We start from the raw sequence: 20,319 nt of genomic DNA, 5'->3' as shown, positions 1-20,319 counted from the left end.
GCTTCTCTCTTGGTTGGGAAATGCAGAGAGGAGAAGAGGGGAAAGGTCTGGGTTAAGCATACCTCATTCAGTCTTCCGGACTTACCAGTCAGATAACTACCTCTACCTCAATGAGTGGGCTAGCAAGGGGAGGGAAGGGACAGCAAGAAGACGGCAAGATTTTAGGATATTCTTCTCAACAAACCTTGGGTTGAGGCAGGGAATAGTTACATTCACACATGCCCTGGCACATCTACCCATGAACACACTCTGAAGACTGCAAGAAGCAAAACCAAGAACCTATGTGGGGATATCCAGCTAATCTGTTTCTGTTGAGGAGCTGATCTAGGATGATGAAAGAAAAGTCAGATAAGCCATAAGGGAGAGAATATTAGGTGCCAAGTCACTCTCATAAATTTAATTTTTCCTTCTTGAACCTATACCAGCCTGCTGGATAGCTTAATAGCCATTGTTTTTTTTGGTGTTTCTCGGGGGTGGAGGGGTGGGGGCAGGATGGGGTAAAAAAATTAAAGCACAATATTTAGACTAGAGTTACGTTAACTTAGTTCAACTCAGAATTATTGGAAACCCTTTAGTATCGCTGCTATTTTTTGAAGTTTTAAAAAGTAATGTATGACATCCATATAGAAAAGTGCATGAACATAAATATTCAGCTCAATAAATTTTCATGAGGAAAACAACCTTGTAACTCTCACCAAGGTCAAGAAATAATATATGTAGAGCCCTCTTCCTGCCCGCACTCATGCCCCGGGTATTTCTATCCTGACTTCTAATCAAGGTTTTGCCTTTAGGTCTATTTTTGCTCAATACTGTATTTGTCATAGTTGTTTCTACTATTCCTTCATTTTCATGCTGGATAGTATTCCACTGGATGGATATACCACAGTTATGTCATTTCATTCTGTGGTTGATGTATTTTGGGGAAATTTCCAACTTGGAGCTGTTTGTACATTCTTATGCGCATCTGGTCATACACGTGTACTTTATTTTGTAAATTTCAAATGAGCAGTGATAGTGGTTGTGCAAAGTTGTTTCACATCCTCACCACATTTTGTATTATGTCTTTTAACCATTCTATTGTATGTGTAGTGGTATTGTAGTATTTAATTGTGGGGTTAATTTGTATTGCCCTGGTAACTAAAATGGTTAAGCACATTTGTGAAAGTTTATTCTCCATTGGGTATCATCTTTTCTAGGTTGATGGTTGAGCTGTCTTTTCCATCTCACCCACCTCCAGCTGTGTGCACTTTCTACTTGATTATACAAAGAACATGTAAAGACTGGGAATGAGCCCTTTCTCAGTCGTATTTCTTCTTTTATCTGAGACTTATTTTCTTTCATTCTAATTGCATCTTTAATAAATACCTTCATTTTAATATAGTTTATTTTCCTTTATTATTGATTCTTTTATGGTTAATGATTTTTATACCATGCTTAAGAAATATTTCACTACAAATCTACACTGTACTAGGAATTAATTTTTGTGTATGGTAAAAGAAAATTTAGTGTTGTTTTTTTTCTTGTGGATCCAATTGATCCAACACCATTTATTAAAAAGGTAGTTTTTTTCCAAGAGAAATGAAAACTTATGTTCATGCAAAACCATGCATGTGAATGTTTATACAAGCTTTATTCATAATCTCCAAAAACTGGAAACAACCCAATTGTCTTTCAGGAGATAATAAAAAAGACTGGTACATACCTACAATATAAAACTACTCATCAATAAAAGGTAATGAATTATTGATAGATGCAGCAACATGGATTAATCTCAAATCCATTTTGCTAAGAGAAAGAAGCCAACCACAAAAGAAGACAACATACTGTATGGTTCTATTTATATGATATTCTGGCATATACATTATCATTTACATTATGAAGGCAAAACTATAGGGATAAAAAACATGTCAGTGGTTACCAGGGGATATGGGAAATATTTTGGGGGTGATGAAACTGTTTTATGGCTGTGGTGGTATGTATACAACTCTATACCCCTGTCTAATTCACAAAGAGTAGAATTTACTGTCCGTACATTTTTTAATTTCTAAAATCCAAAATTTTAAAAAATATCTCAAATAAAAAGAAAATTTATTTTCCCCACTGCTCTATGGTGTCACAAAAATTAGTTTGCATTGGTATATGGTGCTATGTCCCAAGTAGAGAGTACATGGTGTGGAAGCCAAAGACTATACGCAGGAGTGGCTTCACTTTATTTTCACTCACAATGACACAGTCTGAGAACTTGGTTGTCTCATTTCTGTAAGTCTGGTCTTTGCAGGGATAAAATGTTCTGTTCCCCAAAGGAGACGTATCCAACTGATGGACACATTAATAGGTTTATTTGACTATAAAGCTGCCTAAAGTCCTCTTATGTACAGGGCTCAGCAAGCAACTTGGCCTGGGTAATCAACCCAATCATCAGGAGGAGGTAGGACCACTATTACTCAATGGGAGCAGGGTAGAATGTGTTTAGATCTGGATTTACTTGAGCATCTCTTGATATTTCCTTGCTCAGTTGTGCTGGTAAATAGACAAGTGTAACCATCCTAGTCTGAGAAACGCCATGGTAACCACGAGTCCCTACCCATAAGGGATAAGGATCTAGGTGATACCACCTGATAAACCACTAAGACCAGCATTTGAAGGTAAAAGGAACACAGAATGGATGGAAAAATAGGGATAGGTAGATTATTAGCTGCAGCCTAAAAACCAGCTGCAGTGGCCAGGACTAAATTTGGTCCCTGTAGACTTCCTCTTCTTAGGTATTCTCCAGAAAAGGAGATTCACTGGAATCCTGGAGTAGCTGCTCTCTGAATGTCTATGAAAGAATAGATCATAGGGATGCAAGGAGTGACCTGTGATGAGCACAGACATGGCCCAGCCAGATCCTCCTAACTGTAGGAGTTTTGTCAGCAGACAAAACTCAGATTGGAGCCTTGTAAGCTATAAGGATCCACTTTTCCCAAGATCATGCCCTTCCAGGAGTGGTTTACATCCAATGACTGATCAAGGCAAGGGTAGAAAGTCCTAGTCCTTTTAGGGACTAGGGGCAACTCTCTTGGGCCACTTAAGCTTTCGAGCTCCGTATGGGCTTATCTGGTATTATTGGCAGCCTTACTTAATCTGCTTCTTTCCCTGTTCTTCCATGGCTCTGGATCTCAAGGGTACTTCCTAATAAACTTCCTGCATGCTACACTCTATCTCTAAGAATCTGCTTCCTGTAAACCCCAACCTGTAACACATGGCAACTACCTCAAAGCCTCTAGAGAACTCTTGAGCATCTACTATAGGCTAGGCAGAAAATCTTTTTCAGCCCAACCCCATCAGCCTGTAAAGTCCACTCTATTCCCAGGATGTCATCCTGAGCCCTTCAGAAGAAGATGCTAGTTATTGGTTATTCTTTGTATGGACCCTCAATAAGCTCCTAACTTTCCTTCTCTAAAGTGTGACGTGAAACCATATAGTGAGTTCTTATTCATAAAATGCCTGAATTATTATAATGGAGATTATGTCTTCTCTAAGACTTCCCTTATGAAGAAATCTATGTACATCATTAGTAAGTTACCTATCATCTTTTTTTTTTTTTTTGGTGAAAAAATTTATATTTAGATTTAGCCAACTGGACTCAGTTTAGATGATTCCAATTTTGTTGGCAACATCCAAAGCATCATAGCCAGTAGCCAGTCAAACATATGCCTTCTTCTCTCCATCAGGCCTGATCAAGGTGTTGACCTTGGCCACGTCAATGTCGTAGAGCTTCTTCACAGTCTGTTTGATCTGGTGCTTATTGGCCTTGATATCAACAAAGAACACAAGTGTGTTGTCTTCTGTTTTCTTCACGGCTGACTCAGTAGTCAGGGGGAACTTGATGATGGCATAGTGATCAAGCTTGTTTCTCCTGGGGGCGCTCTTTCGAGGATATTTGGGCTGCCTCTGCAGACGCAGTGTCTTGGGTCGTCGGAATGTAGGTGACGTGCGGATCTTCTTTTTTTTTGTGACTGTGGACACCTTTCAGCACCGCTTTCTTGGCCTTCAAAGCCTTTGCTTTGGCTTTGGCTTTGGGTGGGCCAGGGGCTTCCTTCTTAGCCTTCGGCGCCATCTTCGTAAAAGGGCTACCTATCACCTTTTTCTTACTGCAAATAAGTCAGATGCTCCTTGCTTACATCTCAGGAAAAATAACTTCAGTGGCTTTGAAATTGATTCTAAGAAGTTCAAATTATGTGCATTTATTCCTTTCATGTCTTATGCTCAGGCTGGAATTGGCTGGTTCTTCATAATAGAGGTAATATAAACATCTCTTTTTAAAATGGTGGTATTTATTAACTGTCTTTTCTAAGCTCAGGTTGCATAATATTGTGGATTAGGAGGAGTTTTGCTGTATTCCATTCCTATCTCATTCAATTTATCACTGTTTATTGGGGTATTTCTAGATTTATACATACTTTATCTTTTAAAAAAATTAGACACATGCAGAGCTTAAGTTTGATTTTTATTTTAGCAGGAATACAGCTTAGCATTTTAATAGGCTGTAAATCTTGAAGAGAAACAAATAATACAAAACAAGTTTAAAAAGCATTTTATACCTATTAAAATGGCTAAAATGCAAAAACAAAACAAAACAAAAAAAAAACACAACCTCCCCACACCCCCCCAAAAAAACAAACAAAACCCTCACAATACCAAATTCCGGTAAGAATGTGGAGCAATGGAAACTCATTCATTGCTGGTGGGGATGCAAAATGGTACAGCCATTTTGAAGAATAGTTTGTGTTTCTTACATAGTTAAAGTCATCTTACCATATGGTCTAGGAATCACATTCCTAGGTGTTTACCTAAATAAATTGAAAATCTAGTTACACCCAACGGTTTGCACTAAATGTTTATAGCAGCTTTATTCATAATTGTACCACACTAGAAGTGACCAAAATGTCCTTCAAAAGGTGAATGGATAAACAAACTGTGATACATCTATACAATGAAATTTTATTCAGTGATAAAAAGAAATACTCTATCACGCCACAAAATATATGTAGGAACCTTACATGCATATTGCTTAGTGAAAGAAACCAGTCTGGAAAGGCTACATACTGTACAAGTCTAAGTATAGGCATTCTTGTAAATTCAATTTAGTTTTTACATTCAGTTTCTATTTCAATTTTTAGGTAAAATATCATCCTCGATTTGATTGGAAAGTGTTATAGATCTGGTGTAGGGACAAAAAGAGCTTTAGCTTACAGGAGTTGGGGTAGGTGGCAGGGAAAGAAAAGGAACTATTGGTCAAGTGGAATATAAGAACGGAAGTTCTAAGATAGGCATGCCAAATGCAGCAGGAAGCATCGGTCAAGCCAATAATGAGAAGTCAGTGTGAAACTGGCAATATTATAATTATTTAGAAATGTCGGATTTGAAAAATACACAGCATTCCTTTATCAAGATGAGATATCTTTTAGTCCAGTCAGAGGGCTAAGAATATATGTATAAAGATACATAAAGAAATCATAAGTTGTAGACTAATTGATGACAATTTTATGACTTGGGATTTTAAGAAAAGGGTGGGTTTGCTCTAGAGGATCGTATCATGGAGAGAGGTGAATAGAGAGGAAGGGGCTTTGTATCCTAAAGCACTGCTTGCGTAACTTTTTTTTTTTTTACAAACCGTACTCTAGCTTCAGAGGAAAGTAAATAAACACCCATGGAGCTTGGGGGCAGAATCCAAGAAACCACCAATGTGAGAAATATCTTTGAAGTCTTCTCTTTCATTTTAATAATTCATTTGATTTTTGCAGTTTATGATATATTTCTCATTGTCTTAGTGTAAGAAAACTGTGCCACAGTGGTCAGTACCGAGTAAAATAGACACTCTGGAAAGATGTGTCCAGTTTGCCCTGCAGTTCCATACACTCTCTTAGACAGTGGCTCTGGGCTATGAACACCCCAATTTAGAGAATAATTTGCCTGAAATCCCTGAGTTGCACTATACTCCAGAATCTCTGTGAGGTGGAGGAGACTTGTGGTTCCAGTGCTTATTAGCTATTGAATCTTCCACAATAACACTATTTCTGATCAGTGAAGTGCTAAACCTACCATATAAACTCTTTCACAAGGCTGACTGTAAGACCAGGCCTAAGTCACTTTAACTCTCCGGGAGGCTGAATCTGAGAGTTATAAAATCCTACCTTTCTCATTTTAAAATTAAGACTCTTTGGCTCTTATTAGTTCATGGAGATCCAATTTTAAAGTTATCTTCTGTGGGTGAGTCAAAGTGACATTTCCTAGTAGAAAAAACTTCAGAAAACTAGTCATAAAACTTGAGTTTTATTCCTAGGTCTATCATTTAATAACTATACAACCTTGGACCAATAACAATGTTTCTGAGACTCAATTTTTCATCTGCAAAAGTCAGAGATATCTCTTGCCTTATTCACTCACAGGGAACTTGGGAAGGTGAAATGAAATAATGGGTATAGAAGTGCTTTTCTAAAGCTCATTCCACCATGCAACATTGCCCTAAATCCTCTGTTTCTAAAGTTTTATTATTTTTAAAGGCAATATTACAAAACTGCTTTCTGGAATCCTCGTATTCATAAATTGCCTTATGACTAGTTAGATACCAGGGGCCTCTTTCTCCTTAGGAAAAGAATTCTGATTGCTTACTATTTCCTCCTTCTCTCTTGTTTTCATAGTTTCTGCTTTGCAGCAATGCTGCTGGCCATGAAGATAAGATGTAGAGTTGCCTTTTCCCGATGTTGCAAAAATGGTAACATACATTAAGCAGTAAGGCAAAGAGTCTAAAATCACATTATGTTTGCCTTTAAAACTTCATTCATACTTGTACGTGAATGAAGATATCACTTCTATACTGGGAATTCACTAAAACAATAAAGACAAATCATAATGAATTTACAATCCACATTCCTATTGCTATAATTCTTAGTTTCTCGTCTGTCCCCACTATTGAAACAATAAATAATTTCTGTCGTCTATTTGACTGATACAAATAATCTCACCAAGGTAGAGTTGTCTTCTTTAGCTTTTTGGGTTTTTTTCCCCCAACACAGAGGTAATAACTGTTTGGTTTTTTTTTAAAGATTTTATTTATTTATTCATGAGAGATAGAGAGAGAGAGAGAGAGAGAGAGGCAGAGGGAGAAGCAGGCTCCCAAGGAGCAGGGGCCCGATGGGGGACTCGATCCCAGGACCCTGGGATCATGACCTGAGCCGAAGGCAGACACTTAACCATCTGAGCCACCCAGGCGCCCATGTAATAACTGTTTTTTAATGTTATCTTTTGAATTGATTATTTTATTAAAATAAATGTTCTATTACACTGAACAAGTTATATAAGTAGCAGTATAAGTAACTAATATTTGAAAACGAGATGATCTACAGATAATTCATGATTTTTGAGTAATCCATAATTCACTCACACACAACAAAAACTTTTTTTTTTATTAACTGATCTTAAGAAGATCAGTTATATATTAAAAAACAGAGGTTATACAGAAATCCTCTGAGAATTAAAAGTTAGAGTTATTTTCATTAACTTTCAGTTTTATGTATAATGAAGTAATCTTTTTACTTAAACACATATCCATGCCACTACTTTTCATTGCTATTACTACTAAGTAATAAGGAAAGGTTATATAATGCATCTGTATGGAAACTGTTTTTTTAAATAAGATTTATTCATTCATTTTAGAGAGTGTGTGTGTGAGTGGGGGGAGCGGCAGATGGAGAGAAATCCTCAAGCAGACTCCTTGCCTAGCATGGGAGCCTGATGTGGTGGGGCTCAGTCCCATGACCCATGAGATCATGACCTGAGCCGAAACCAGGGGTAGGAAACTCAACTGATTGAGCCACCCAGGTGACCCAGAATCTGTTTTTAACCTCATTTGTTACAGAGCAGAATTTCATGTAACGGGTATTAATTTTCAATGAAAAAATATTTCATGACTTTTAATATGAAAAATTTTAATTACTGATGTGTTAGGAAGAACATATTTGTTCTTGTTGATCTGATTTGGCTATAAGATGATTCTGTCCTAAATTTCTATTCTATTCTGACATCAAAATGTATTATACTATAGCTTCTTAAGGGGTCAGCTCTGATGTAAGAATTAGTGCCAATTCTATATCAATTTCTTAAGTTAATTTTTGAGTATTAGGATTATATTCTGCAATTTCTAATACTTTGTGCTATTTTTTTCTGAAAGGTCTTCATGTGAAACCCAAAGATTATAACCTTACTTGATATATATTACTCTTTCAACATACCCTTTCATCAGAACTGGGCTTTCCAAACCAAGATGAGAAGAGGGATGATATTGAATCCCTCTTCCCTGAGTATAATTCACACAAGTATAGCCTCACTGTATTAGTTATCAATTGCTGTATAACAAAATATCAATAAAAGTGATACTCTTTTCCTTGAGTACTTAACAACTGAATGCAAAAAACATGTCTTATCTCACGTAAGTCAGGAAATTGGGAGCAGCTTCGATGAATGGTTCTGATTTGGGATCTGTGGTAGGTAGAATTCTAAGATGGCCCTCATGATTCCTGCCGCCTGGTATTCACACCTGTATACAATCACCTTTGACTCAACAGAATATGGAAAAAGTGAAGGGAATTTGAAGATGTAATTAAAGTTTCTAGTGTGTTGACTTTAAGTTCTTCAGGTGGAGATTATCCTAGATGGGCATAACTTTTCAGGTGAACCCTTTAAAAGAGGATCTAGAGGTCAGAGAGGCTTTTTTTCTGGGCTTGAAGAAGCAAGTCACTAAGAATTTTATAGCTGCAAGGAAATTAGTTCTGCCAACCAGCAGCTTGGAAGAGTATCCTGAGCTCTAGAAAGAAATTCAGTTTAGCCTTGTTTCATCTTTGTGAAACCCTTAGCAGGAGACCCTCCTAAGCTGTGCCTGGGCTTGGATCCGTAGATTGGATCTAGCTGGGCTGCATCCATAGAAACTGTGAGATAATGAACGTACATTGTTTTAAGGCACTAAGTGTGTGGTAATTTGGTACATAGCAAGAGAAAACTAATATAGTGTTTTAGTTGAAGTTGTAGGAAAACATCAGTTGGGGATGAAGACATCTGAAGTCTTTTTTTTTTTTTTTTAAGATTTTTTTTTATTCTTATGTTAATCCCCATACATTACATCATTAGTGTTAGATGAAGTGTTCCATGATTCATTGTTCGTGCATAACACCCAGTGCTCCATGCAGAATGTGCCCTCCTCAATACCCACCACCAGGCTAACCCATCCTCCCACCCCCCTCCCCAAAGACATCTGAAGTCTTGAGTGGGGTTGATGAAGTCTCTTTCAAAATGGCCCACTGGCATGGCTGGTGGCAGAAGGCCTCAGTCCTCTGCCGTGTAAACCTCTCCATTGGGCTGCCTGAGTGTCCTTAGGACCTGAGAACTAGCTTCCACCTTCCTAGAACTGCCTCATCTGCTGCAGCTGGTTTCTTTGAGAGTGGGTGATGAGACAGAGGCAGAGAGGGACAGACAGATAAGCAGACATAGAGACAGAGACAGAGACATGGAGAGATAGACACACAGAGAAAGACAGAGAAAGATAGGGAGACAGAGACACAGAAAGAGACAGAGACAGAGTCATAGAGAGACACACACAGAGAGAGATAAAGACAGAGATGGGGAGACAGAGATTGACTATACACAAGATAGAAGCTGAAATCTTTTTATAACCTGATCTTGGAAGTGATCCCCATCCTTCTAGAGTTCTTTTTTGCTGGAAGTGAATAGCCAAGCTTATCCCACACTAAAAGAGGGGGGAACTAAGCTCCTATTCTCAAGGGAAGGGGTATCAAAGAATTTTTAGACATCCTTTAAAAACCACCAAACTTGTATTTAGCTTTTTGGCTCCTTGGATTTCATATTGGTATTAGAGATGCAGCCATTTTAGCAGTATATTTTAATTTCTAAAATTAGTAAGGTTGAGGTCCAGCAAAAAATATATTATTTAGAGATTTTGTTCCCTAACTACTCATTTTAAGTTATGCTTTTCTGCATATTCATATGACATGGCAACTTTTTTCTTTCTTCCTTGTATTTTCTTTAGATTAACTTGACTCAAATAGGTTCTATTAAAGTAATGTTCCCATTTCAAGTGACTCACTTGACAGAGAAGTCAAGTTCACCTGCCAATGAGATTGTGGATTGAGCGTGGCTTCTAGGGGTAGATAGAGTTAGGAATGAGAGTTAATTTCATAATTTTTCTAGCTGTAGGAATCAAAATATTATGTTAAAAAAAGTTGTGTGTATACATAAATTAGTGACTAAACTTTACTAAATCCATCGGTTTTCACAAAGGGGAAATCTATACACATTAAAATATATTATAAAAATATTTATTGGGTAAAAATAAAGCATATTACCCAAGTGAGGAATTTGCTAGTTTAATTTCTCTAAACCATATTTTCATATTACAAAATTAAGTATTTTCTGACCCTCAAGAGTTCAAGGTATGTGACATTACAAAAAAATGATTTTTTTTTTCCTCAGTGAAGAACTTTGCCTCTGGAATATAAAACAGTCTGATTTCAATGCTAAATGTTGGAATTCAGGAATGCCTATTCATCTTTGAATACTAGTTTGTTTTCCTTATATGCATTCAGAAAATAATTTAGTACCTAATATTTAATAAGTACCTACTCTAGGTAAGGCTTTGTGAAAGGCACTGGTGATATTTGTATGATATATATAGTTACTTCCTTCAAGAACAACTTGATCTACCTATGTGAGAACCAGGGAAAGGTTGGTTCAGGGAATTGGCACTTGACATAAGTCTCAGAAGCAGAGAAAATATAAGTAAATCAATGCTGGAAGAGCATTCAGACATAAGGAAAACAATGCACAAAGTTAAGGAGGAAGAAGAAAGGAAGAAACTCAGAAATTGTCGGTGGAAAATATGGACATGTGACTGAAGAGCCAGTAAAATATTAGCTCAAAGTTCTCCAGATATCACAAAAGAAGTATTTTTTTTTCTTTTGTTTTGATAATGCTTATTTTGAAAGTCAAAGAAATAGCATAATCTCACTTTTCAGTAGAGCCTGGAGTTAACTGTGCTATTTTTATGAGGAAGGACTAGTCCACAGCCTGATAACATATTATATTAATATAGAGCCAAATAAAATAGAAACTACTGACTATATACCAAATTGAATAAGAGTTGTTGATATTCAGTTTAGATAAATGATCTTTGCTATACAGTAGACATCTTTCTTGGATAGCCTAATATATTTATTACCGTTAAACTCAGATGCTTGCTTGATGGTCACACTTGTCTGTCATTTCTCTGAACTACTCAGATTTTATTCATTTACTCATTCACCAATTACTTACCCAGTGTTTATGAAATGCTGGGCTCTATTCTTTGCTGTGTAGATACAGCAGTGAATAAAACAAAGTTCTCAACCTCATGGGGCTTAAAATCTAGTGGAGACAAGAGACAAAAACAAATAAATATATCATACATATTTATATGCATATATACACACTTGCCAAGGAATAATTTAAGCATTTAAAAGGAGGGGATGGAAGAGTTGGTTGAATGAGATATTACTTTTTTTTTTTAAGATAATTATTTTATGTACAGGTGTCAAAGAAGGCTTCATTATGAAGGTGGCATTTGGTCAGAATCCTGAGTTAAGAAGTCAAAGTAGAAGGAAAAGCAAGTTCAAAACCCCTGATGTAAGAAGATGGTTGGTGTAGTAGAGAAACAGAAGCTGGTGGGGCTGGAGTAAAGCGAGTGTCAGGCAAGAGTAATAGAAAAAGAAGTCAGGGAGGTCATGCCTGGGTGGCCTAGTCAGTTAAGAGCCTTGGTTTCAGCTCAGGTCATGATCTCAGGGTCATGATCTCAGGGTTGTGAGATTGAGCCCCACATTCAGTGCAGAGTCTGTTGAGATTCTCTCGCTCTCCCTCTGCCTCTTCCCTACCTGTCCCTCTCAAAATAAATAAATACATAAAATCTTAAAAAAAAAAGAAAAGAAAAGAAGTTAGGGAGATAATGATGGCCAGATATCCAAGGGTCTTGTTTGTAGGACACTGCAATGAATTGGGTATTTACTTTGAGAGAGAGGGAAAGCCACTAAAGGGTTTTGGGCAGAGGAGTGACATAATACATCATTTTAAAAGAATCACCTACATACTCTGTCTGCTTTCTTGAGACTAAGACACTAAAGGCCAAAGGTAGAAATCTAATTAAGAAGCAGGCAATTGGTTATGTTTAGCTTGGCTTAAGGTGGTAGGCATGGACGTTAGGGTCAACTGGATTCTGGGAATATTTTAATGGTGAGAGGGGAAAAGTTTAGGCTAGAAATACAGATTTGGATGTTTCCAGTGAATAGATGGTAATTTAAGTCACAAATCTGCAACGTGACACCTAGGGTTAGGTGGGTAGCAAAAAAAGAGGTCTAGGACTAGACTGTATTTGGCCTTGACCGTAATCAATGCTTTTAGGAATATCTAAAGGTAAGTTTCCTTTCTTTTTGAACTTTAAAGCACCTGGAGTACCAGTAGGCAGAAGAAGTAATAACGGTATTTTAATGAGTATCATTAAATCAGGAAACTTTAGTGGTCTTCAGTCTTTTCAACTTCTCAATAAGATAATGTGCTAGATGGTTTGCTGTTTGGCATCATACCACACCCTCACAGAAACTGCATTTCTCAGAATCACCTTCTCTGAATAAGTCCAGGGAAGAGTCTGCCAGTAAGAGACACTCAGTTGAGGCGGAAGGGAAGGAAAAGCCATAATTCCGGAGGCAATATGGTAAACTCTTGGGAGGACAATGGACTTAAGATTTGCAACACTTTCAGGGGATCTTTGAGAATCACTGCTTCAGTGTGGTAGGCACTGATCAAGTTTGTTTAATTTTAATTTCATATATTGTGAATTTGCTATGAAGCTAGTTGAACTGATAAAAGTCTCCAAAGCTAATTCATAATATGAAATGGTACTTTTCACAAGCAAAAAATCACTCAAACTTGGCTATCAAACTAGGCTGTCAAAACACAAATTGTGTATATTTTATCATAGTCATGAGAGGAAAAGAGCTGGAAATAAATATAGCAAATTTAAATTTTTTATGTCTATATAATTTTTGAATTTATTTTTATACTGGGAAAACTAGTATATTTTGTTTTTAAAGAAATTTTATTTTAAAATAAATATCTATAAGAAAATTCTATTCAAGATATCATTTTGAAAACCTATTTTTACCAGATAAAATAATTTGAAAATAAAAATGGGTATGTTTAAGGCAGATGGGTAAAATAAAAATGGGTATGTTGAAGGCAGATGAGGATATTTCTATTTCTACTCCACACTAGTTAGAATGCTTTTTAAAATATATAATTTACATCATTAATTGGTACTCTGTGCTTGAAGAAAGAATCTACTAAGAAAAGATTACATCCATCTTGACCCTCATTTGTGAAAAATGAGCAAAATCTGGAGTGAGATTTTCCCAAAACAAAAGGTGAAATGATTGGGATAAAGACAAAGTAAGGTCAGGATGAAATCTAAAGGATGCTTCTCCCACCTCATCCACCTGTCTCATTAATGTGCCAAATTCTTGGAAGCAGTGAGTACTGAAGGGAGCCTGGCTATCCCACTATGGAGGCAGCATTCTGCTGTTTCTATAGAAATTAAGTTAGCATTCATCACAAGTACTCTAAATTGACATCCTCTGAGATCTTTATTAAAAGAAATGGACTTTTAAGGCCAATTTTGACATATTAGTTTATAAAGTGATGAAATGTAAGCTTCTATTGTTCATCTCCCTTATAAAAGTAAACAAAGGGAGTAGATATAAAATCTGCTTTTGCAGCTATATTCTGAACATCACCCATATCTCATCTCTAAATATAGCTTTCCTCAAGAAAGGAGCTCAACCACTCTTTCAAACACTCCTGGAATATTTGCATGTAGTATTTAGGGCTAATTTAGGAAGAGCTGGTACTTGTTTCCATCACTACCATGAAACATTTTTTATCAGCCCCTCAATGAGAACACTGAGAGATAGTGTGGGAGTCTGAGAGATTCAGGATTGAAGGGAAGCCTCCCAGTCACCATAGGAATACTGTGATCAGTTTGGCATCTGAATCTCAGTTCATTCATTTATAAAATGGTGTTGAAATACTTCTTTATAGAGTTGTTAAGATGATTAGAAATCATATATACAAAGAAAGCCACAGTGTCTGGGACATTTATGTCCTTGGTGAATCATTGGTGTTTTTCTTCTAGCTATTATTTTAATAGTTTATAGGAGGCAGATGCAATGCTCAGTGATGAAGTTGCCTTCTGAGAAAGTTTGTTGACTAATTCATTTGGAATGGTCAAGAGAGGAAATTAAGCAAGGCAAGTAGGATGGATAAAGATAGAATGATCTACCAAATTCTCAGTATAAAACTACTTATTGGTATGGTAGTACAAAGAGCTTCTAATCTAGAAACAAGAGGTTGGAGTATGGCAATAAAATATATAAAGTTATCCCTTGTATTTGGGCCACATCCAGAATTAGAATACCATCCCAGACTTCTCTTGAGCTACATCCTTTGTACTCAACTGCCTACTGAGTATCTTCATTTGAATGTGGTATACATCCCTCAAACTCAACAAACTGGAGCAATGCTTTACCCTTAAAAATCTTTTCTTCTCCTGTATTCTCTACCTTGTTGTTTTATGACAGTACCTACTCAGTAGTTCAGGGAGGAAGCAAGGAAGTCTCTTATCTTCATTCTTACCCCTCTCTTATCCCATCAGCCATTATATCCAGAGGCAATTACCTCCTAAATACTTACCAAATCTACCTACTTCTTTCTAACTCTTCTAATATCACTGAATTTAACTCACCAACATCTTTTACCTGAACTACAACAATAATAATATCTTAATAGTTCTGCTTTCTCTCGTCTTACTCCAAAACATTTTTTAAAAAAATATTTCAGTTATACTGTTTTTCTTCTTAATCCCCAAATCCATTTGGTTACGTGCTTCTCCCATTTGCAAGTCTTCCATGGTTTCCAACGCTTTTGTGATAAGATCTAAAATCTCAGAACAGCCTTAAAAGGACCTGCCTATTAAGCCTACTTTTCCAGTTTAATTGTGAACCACTTCTCCCACTCTTACTAAACTCAGAACCTTTACACATATTATTTCTTATGCCTGAATCCTCACTCCTTTCAGTTGTCCAGCTAATTCACACTTAACCTTTCAGAAGTCAACACAAATGTTACATTCTCACTGTTAAAGCAATTAAACAAGGAGGCCATTAGACTAACGTGGCACTAATGCCTTGACACCTAAGTAAGCAAACCGAACCTAAGCCAGAGTAAATTCCTTCAAATGTTTCAAGGTTAAGAAATCTAAATCTAAGAACAACCAATCACAAACCGCAAAATAGGCTTTCCCAAGTAAATTGGCCTTCTAAGCTGTAACCAATCAAATGATGTCCTTACTTTGTTTCTACATCTTCTCTATAAAAACCTTTCCCCTAGCTCCTATTGGCAGAGTGTTTCTGACCACTTTCAGTTTGGTACTGCCCAATTGCAATTATTTGGAGTTTGCTCAAATAAACTCTTGAAAAAAAATTTTTTTAAGATTTTATTTATTTATTTGAGAGAGAGAGAACACATGAGAGGGGATAGGGTCAGAGGACGAAGCAGACTCCCTGCCGAGCAGGGAGGATCATGACCTGAGCCGAAGGCAGTCACTTAACCAACTGAGCCACCCAGGCGCCCATCTCTTGAAAATTTTTAATGTGCTTCAGTTTACTTTTTAATATCTCCAAAGCCTTTTCTGACCCTGCAGGCAGGAATAGACTCCCCTGTTACATGCTGTCATAATAATACATTACTTTGGTAACATTTATCACAATAACAGTAATTCTTTCCTTAATTATTTATTTGCCATAGCCACCCAATTAGACTATAAGCTTCTTGGTAGCAGTCAAATTTTCAGTCCTTGGTCTCTAGACAACACATTATCTGTTGATGGTAAACTTTTAAATAATACTTGACAAATGCATAAATACAAACAATGAAGGAGGCAGTAAAGAACCTATTTTTACATCTCAGGACATAGTTGAATCTAAGGGATAATTCTAGCCCTGCAGGGTAAGCCCTTAAATATTATTTTGGCAAGCTGATTTAACACTGAGGATTTCTTTTCTTATGCTTCTTATCGAATATGGAATCAGAAGAAATTACATTACTTGATAGCTATGAGACATTGGGCTAGTCACTGGGTGTCAAACTTAAGGACAGGTGTTCAGCTGCATGTAACAAATAATTTTAGGAACAGTGGTTTAAGCAACCTGGCTATTGTGTTACTCCCTCAAAAGCAAGAAATTCAGATGTAGGCAGCCTGATGTCTCAGGGATGTCAGGGTTGATTTTTTTATCTTTTCTCTGCTCAAGATAGCTGCTGGAGCTCTGGCCTATACATTGGCAGGGAGGAAGAGGGGACATGTGCGAAGAGCAAAGTGGATACATGTGGTATCATATAAGTCCATTCCCTATGTACAGTGCTTTTCTAGAAATTCTTCCCAATAAATTCACTTACATCTTTTCGTCTATAAATATCACTATATGGCTACCTATGTCAGCACAGGAGTCTGAGAAATGCTTTGTAGGTGGAAACTTTGCCAAAACCAACAAAATCAGTATTCTGTTAAATAAGAAAGAAGAAAAGCATAGTTACTGGAGATGTTACTGGCAGACTCTACCTAACTTGAAAACACCAAGTTTCAGTTTATCAGAAAACTAAGGATAAAAAATACAGACTTTTCAAGGTGTTTATTAACATTAACGAAGATAAAGTATATTAAAGGTGCATCATTGGGCTCTCTGGAAATGATGGGTACAAAATAACAGCCTCATTATCCAAATACTGTGAAATATAAGGTAATATCAGCTCACAAGATGTTTATGGGTTTGCTTAGAACTCAAATCCACTGGCATTTATTATCCAAAATTGAAACAATCTTGACTATCAAAATGGAATCTGGATATTTAACCATAGATATTGTCTTGATTTTTGTGTTCTAAAGGGAGTAGTATAGACAGATATGTTTCTAGGGCAACTAAGTTGGAGGTTGGTTGCTGGAAAATGGATTACCTCAGATTTCTGAAATTCTGAGGGAATTATGTGAAATCATAGAGAAAGGAATTCATTTGATTTAAATTTGATTATATAGTTCTATCTAATTAGTGCGTGCTAATTACCATCTCTCTCTCAAATTCTCTGGGGCACAGAGGAAGAAGAGACTTTGCCTTGCCCTTAAAGAACTAAAAATCTTTCTACAAGTAGAATCAACTAGAAAATAACAGTTTATTACTATGAATCTTTTGTATGGGTGTGTGTGTGTGTGCCTGCATAGTATATTCTGTGCCAGTCCCAAGAAGACGGGGTAGGCTTCCATCTTTGGACAGTGAGAATCCATAAACCTCATCAGAGAAGAAAGGTAAGATTTTATCTTTTCTCTCTCCTGTGTTTATTGCAAAACTTTATAAATCTTGGAATCATCACCTTCTGGCTTGAAAACCCCATGAAGCAGAGAAATCAGTTACTACTTGCCCGTGGATCTTCAAGGTGAAATATGCCCCTAATCTGTGTTTATAGAGTTTTTAATTAAAATACTCCATGACTTTAATCTTATGCCAAAGTTTTGTGGAGATTTATTTTTCTCATAAAATTTGGATTATTCTTTCTGTTTCTCTATGTTTTCTGTCAGTCATACAGTATAGTATGTTTTTTATTCAGTAGTTTGCCTCATTGGTATCTCACTTCTCTAGCCTTTATCCCTTACCATTTTCAAAATGCTTTTCACATTTATCTTTCTCCCTTATTCTTATTTTCTAAGTTACTGGAAGATAATGATTTTGATGTTTTTGACAGGAAGTGATAAAATTCTGGCTTGAAAACCCCATGAAGCAGAGAAATCAGTTACTACTTGCCCGTGGATCTTCAAGGTGAAATATGCCCCTAATCTGTGTTTATAGAGTTTTTAATTACAATACTTTTTAAATTAAAATTAAATTAAAATATTTTTTTTTTCTAATAGAACCCATGCCACAAGTTAAAGAAAAATGCCTATGGAATTATTAACTTCATTATATTCTTGATAAATTTTTTAGTAGATACTGGGTAGAATGCTAAGAAATTTTCGATGGTTACCAAAGAAAGATATATCATTTCTGACTGTCTTCCTCTTCCATGGTATAATTCCACTGAAATGTCTGAATATGCCTTTTAATTTAAACCAAGTGTCCAGCCCTTTGATTCACAAGTTTGCACTCAACTGAAGAACATCTCAGGGTGTACTCTGTGTGCTGGTTATAATGGCTTAATGGAGCTACATATGGATTAACAAAAATCAAAGCTTCTGAGTAAGAGAAATAGAAAGGACTGCTTTGCCACTGACAACACAATACAATATCAGTATTGGAAATACTATTTAGAATTGAAAGTATAGTCCCCATTCCATACACTGTGCCTTAACTATTCAGTGATGGCCCTAATAGTGTGTGTGAGTGTTCTCTGATATACCTGGTAAAGTCTCCATCCTTGAGATGTTGCGATTCTGTAGGAAAATAGAGGCCTAGGAGCTTTGCTGGAAAAATTGGGGCATTGGCATTAAGGAAAGAAATGTAGCTGAGTCAAAAGAAAAGAGCAATTTACAACAAGCAAACAAGCAAAGAAACAAACAAAAAACACACAAAGATTTTGGGATGGCTTGGGATTACTGAAATATGGAAGATGAAGACTGAGTTAGATCACTGTGTCCTAACAAGCTTAACATGGACTTGTTTTGGGTGGGGTTAAATCTGTGTATTTTTATATATTGGAGAGAAAGTAGAAGTTCTCTTGCTTCCATAGATCTTTTAACTTACGCTGAATTGGTGAAGTAATAATAGGTTACCATATATTCTTTCAATCAAAAGCATCCATTGACAATGAGTAAAAGGTTAATTGGTAGATAGGCATTCAACATTAAAATACACACCCACACACAACACATATAACATACACATGCATATTTAACAATTCACAAATGCCTGGCATTCTTCATGGGGCTAGGATTTATAGGTGCTGAGGTGGAGGAAAACAAAACCAAGCAAAACAAAAAAACAGGGTTCTCATCCTCATGGAGTTTATGTCAAACAGAGAACACAAACAGGAAGTCAATAATATAAATAACTTTTTTATTGCATTCATAAGAGGAGCCATGTAGGAAAAACACAGAGGACTTTGAAACTACATGGTGAGGAACTTAATTTAGTCAGCAGTGGAAATAGCAGATTTAAATCTTTAGAAACATATTTTCCTTATGATCTAGAGTGTTTGGGTGCAGTGGAGGCAGTGAGTAGGTGGGTGGGGAAGGAGGGAGCAACAGTCTGGTGCCTAGAGCCAAAGGAGGAAACAACTTTGTTCACAATAGACATCATTAACAAAGCCAAAGTACAGTGACATCAGCGTCTACATATTTTCCATGATTTCTAAAAATATAATCAACTCATTAATAGAGAAACACTACAACATATACATTTTAAAAAATTAGTGGGTGATTTGTGCATTTGGCCGTGAGATTGGGTTAGTGCTGTTATATTTAGGTGCAGGTCTCTCTTATTTCCCGTGCCTCATACTGTTGAGAAAATACTATCCAAAAGAAAGTCCACATATTCTGTCTCAATCCCAACCATTTATTTCCCGCCCTCCCTTGTCATTATTATTAATCAAAGTGTTTGCAACTAGTTTTTATTTTTAGGTTTTTGTTTTTGTTTTTGCTAAGTCCACATATAAAGAAAACATACAGTTCTTTTTGACGATCATCATACCCCTTTCCATTATGGCAATAATTTCCTAGAATGATGGTGTTATTGATTGCCCAACTACAATCTGCATACCAGAAATGCTTAATATTAACTATCTTGTCATTCATAGTCTGTTTAATAGTAAATAGGGGATTTATAGTCTGTCAAATTTAATGACCAGAAGAATCAATAAAATATGACAGGGAAGACTTCCCACTCTTTAGGAATGGAATAGTTTCATCAGCACAAATCATAGCCTGTCAGAAAATCCCTGTGGTGGTGAAAAAGAAGAAAAATACAGTTATATATTTCTACTCAAGAAAGAAAATGTGCATGATGTCCACATGCAAAATAGAATGTTATGATTTAGGAAATCATTATTCCAAAGTCCCTTGTTTTCTGGGTTAGAATTTCTCAAAACTGAATTTTCATGATTCTGATTGGGATTAGAAATCTATAATAACCAATCTATGTAACCAAATTG

The 20,319-nt window shown here is 36.4% G+C and overlaps 1 pseudogene; it reads right to left on the bottom strand.

Annotated features, from left to right (window-relative positions):
* Positions 1–3,591: 3,591 nt before the first annotated feature.
* Positions 3,592–4,105, bottom strand: LOC123837950 (large ribosomal subunit protein uL23-like; annotated as a pseudogene).
* Between the last annotated feature and the right edge of the window lie 16,214 nt (positions 4,106–20,319).

Source organism: Mirounga angustirostris, unplaced genomic scaffold, assembly GCF_029215605.1.
Source record: "Mirounga angustirostris isolate CCGP_5_RB_7025 unplaced genomic scaffold, mMirAng1.0.hap1 SCAF_5, whole genome shotgun sequence".
NCBI classification, from domain to species: domain Eukaryota; kingdom Metazoa; phylum Chordata; class Mammalia; order Carnivora; family Phocidae; genus Mirounga; species Mirounga angustirostris.
This window is presented reverse-complemented; position numbering and strand designations above follow the sequence as displayed.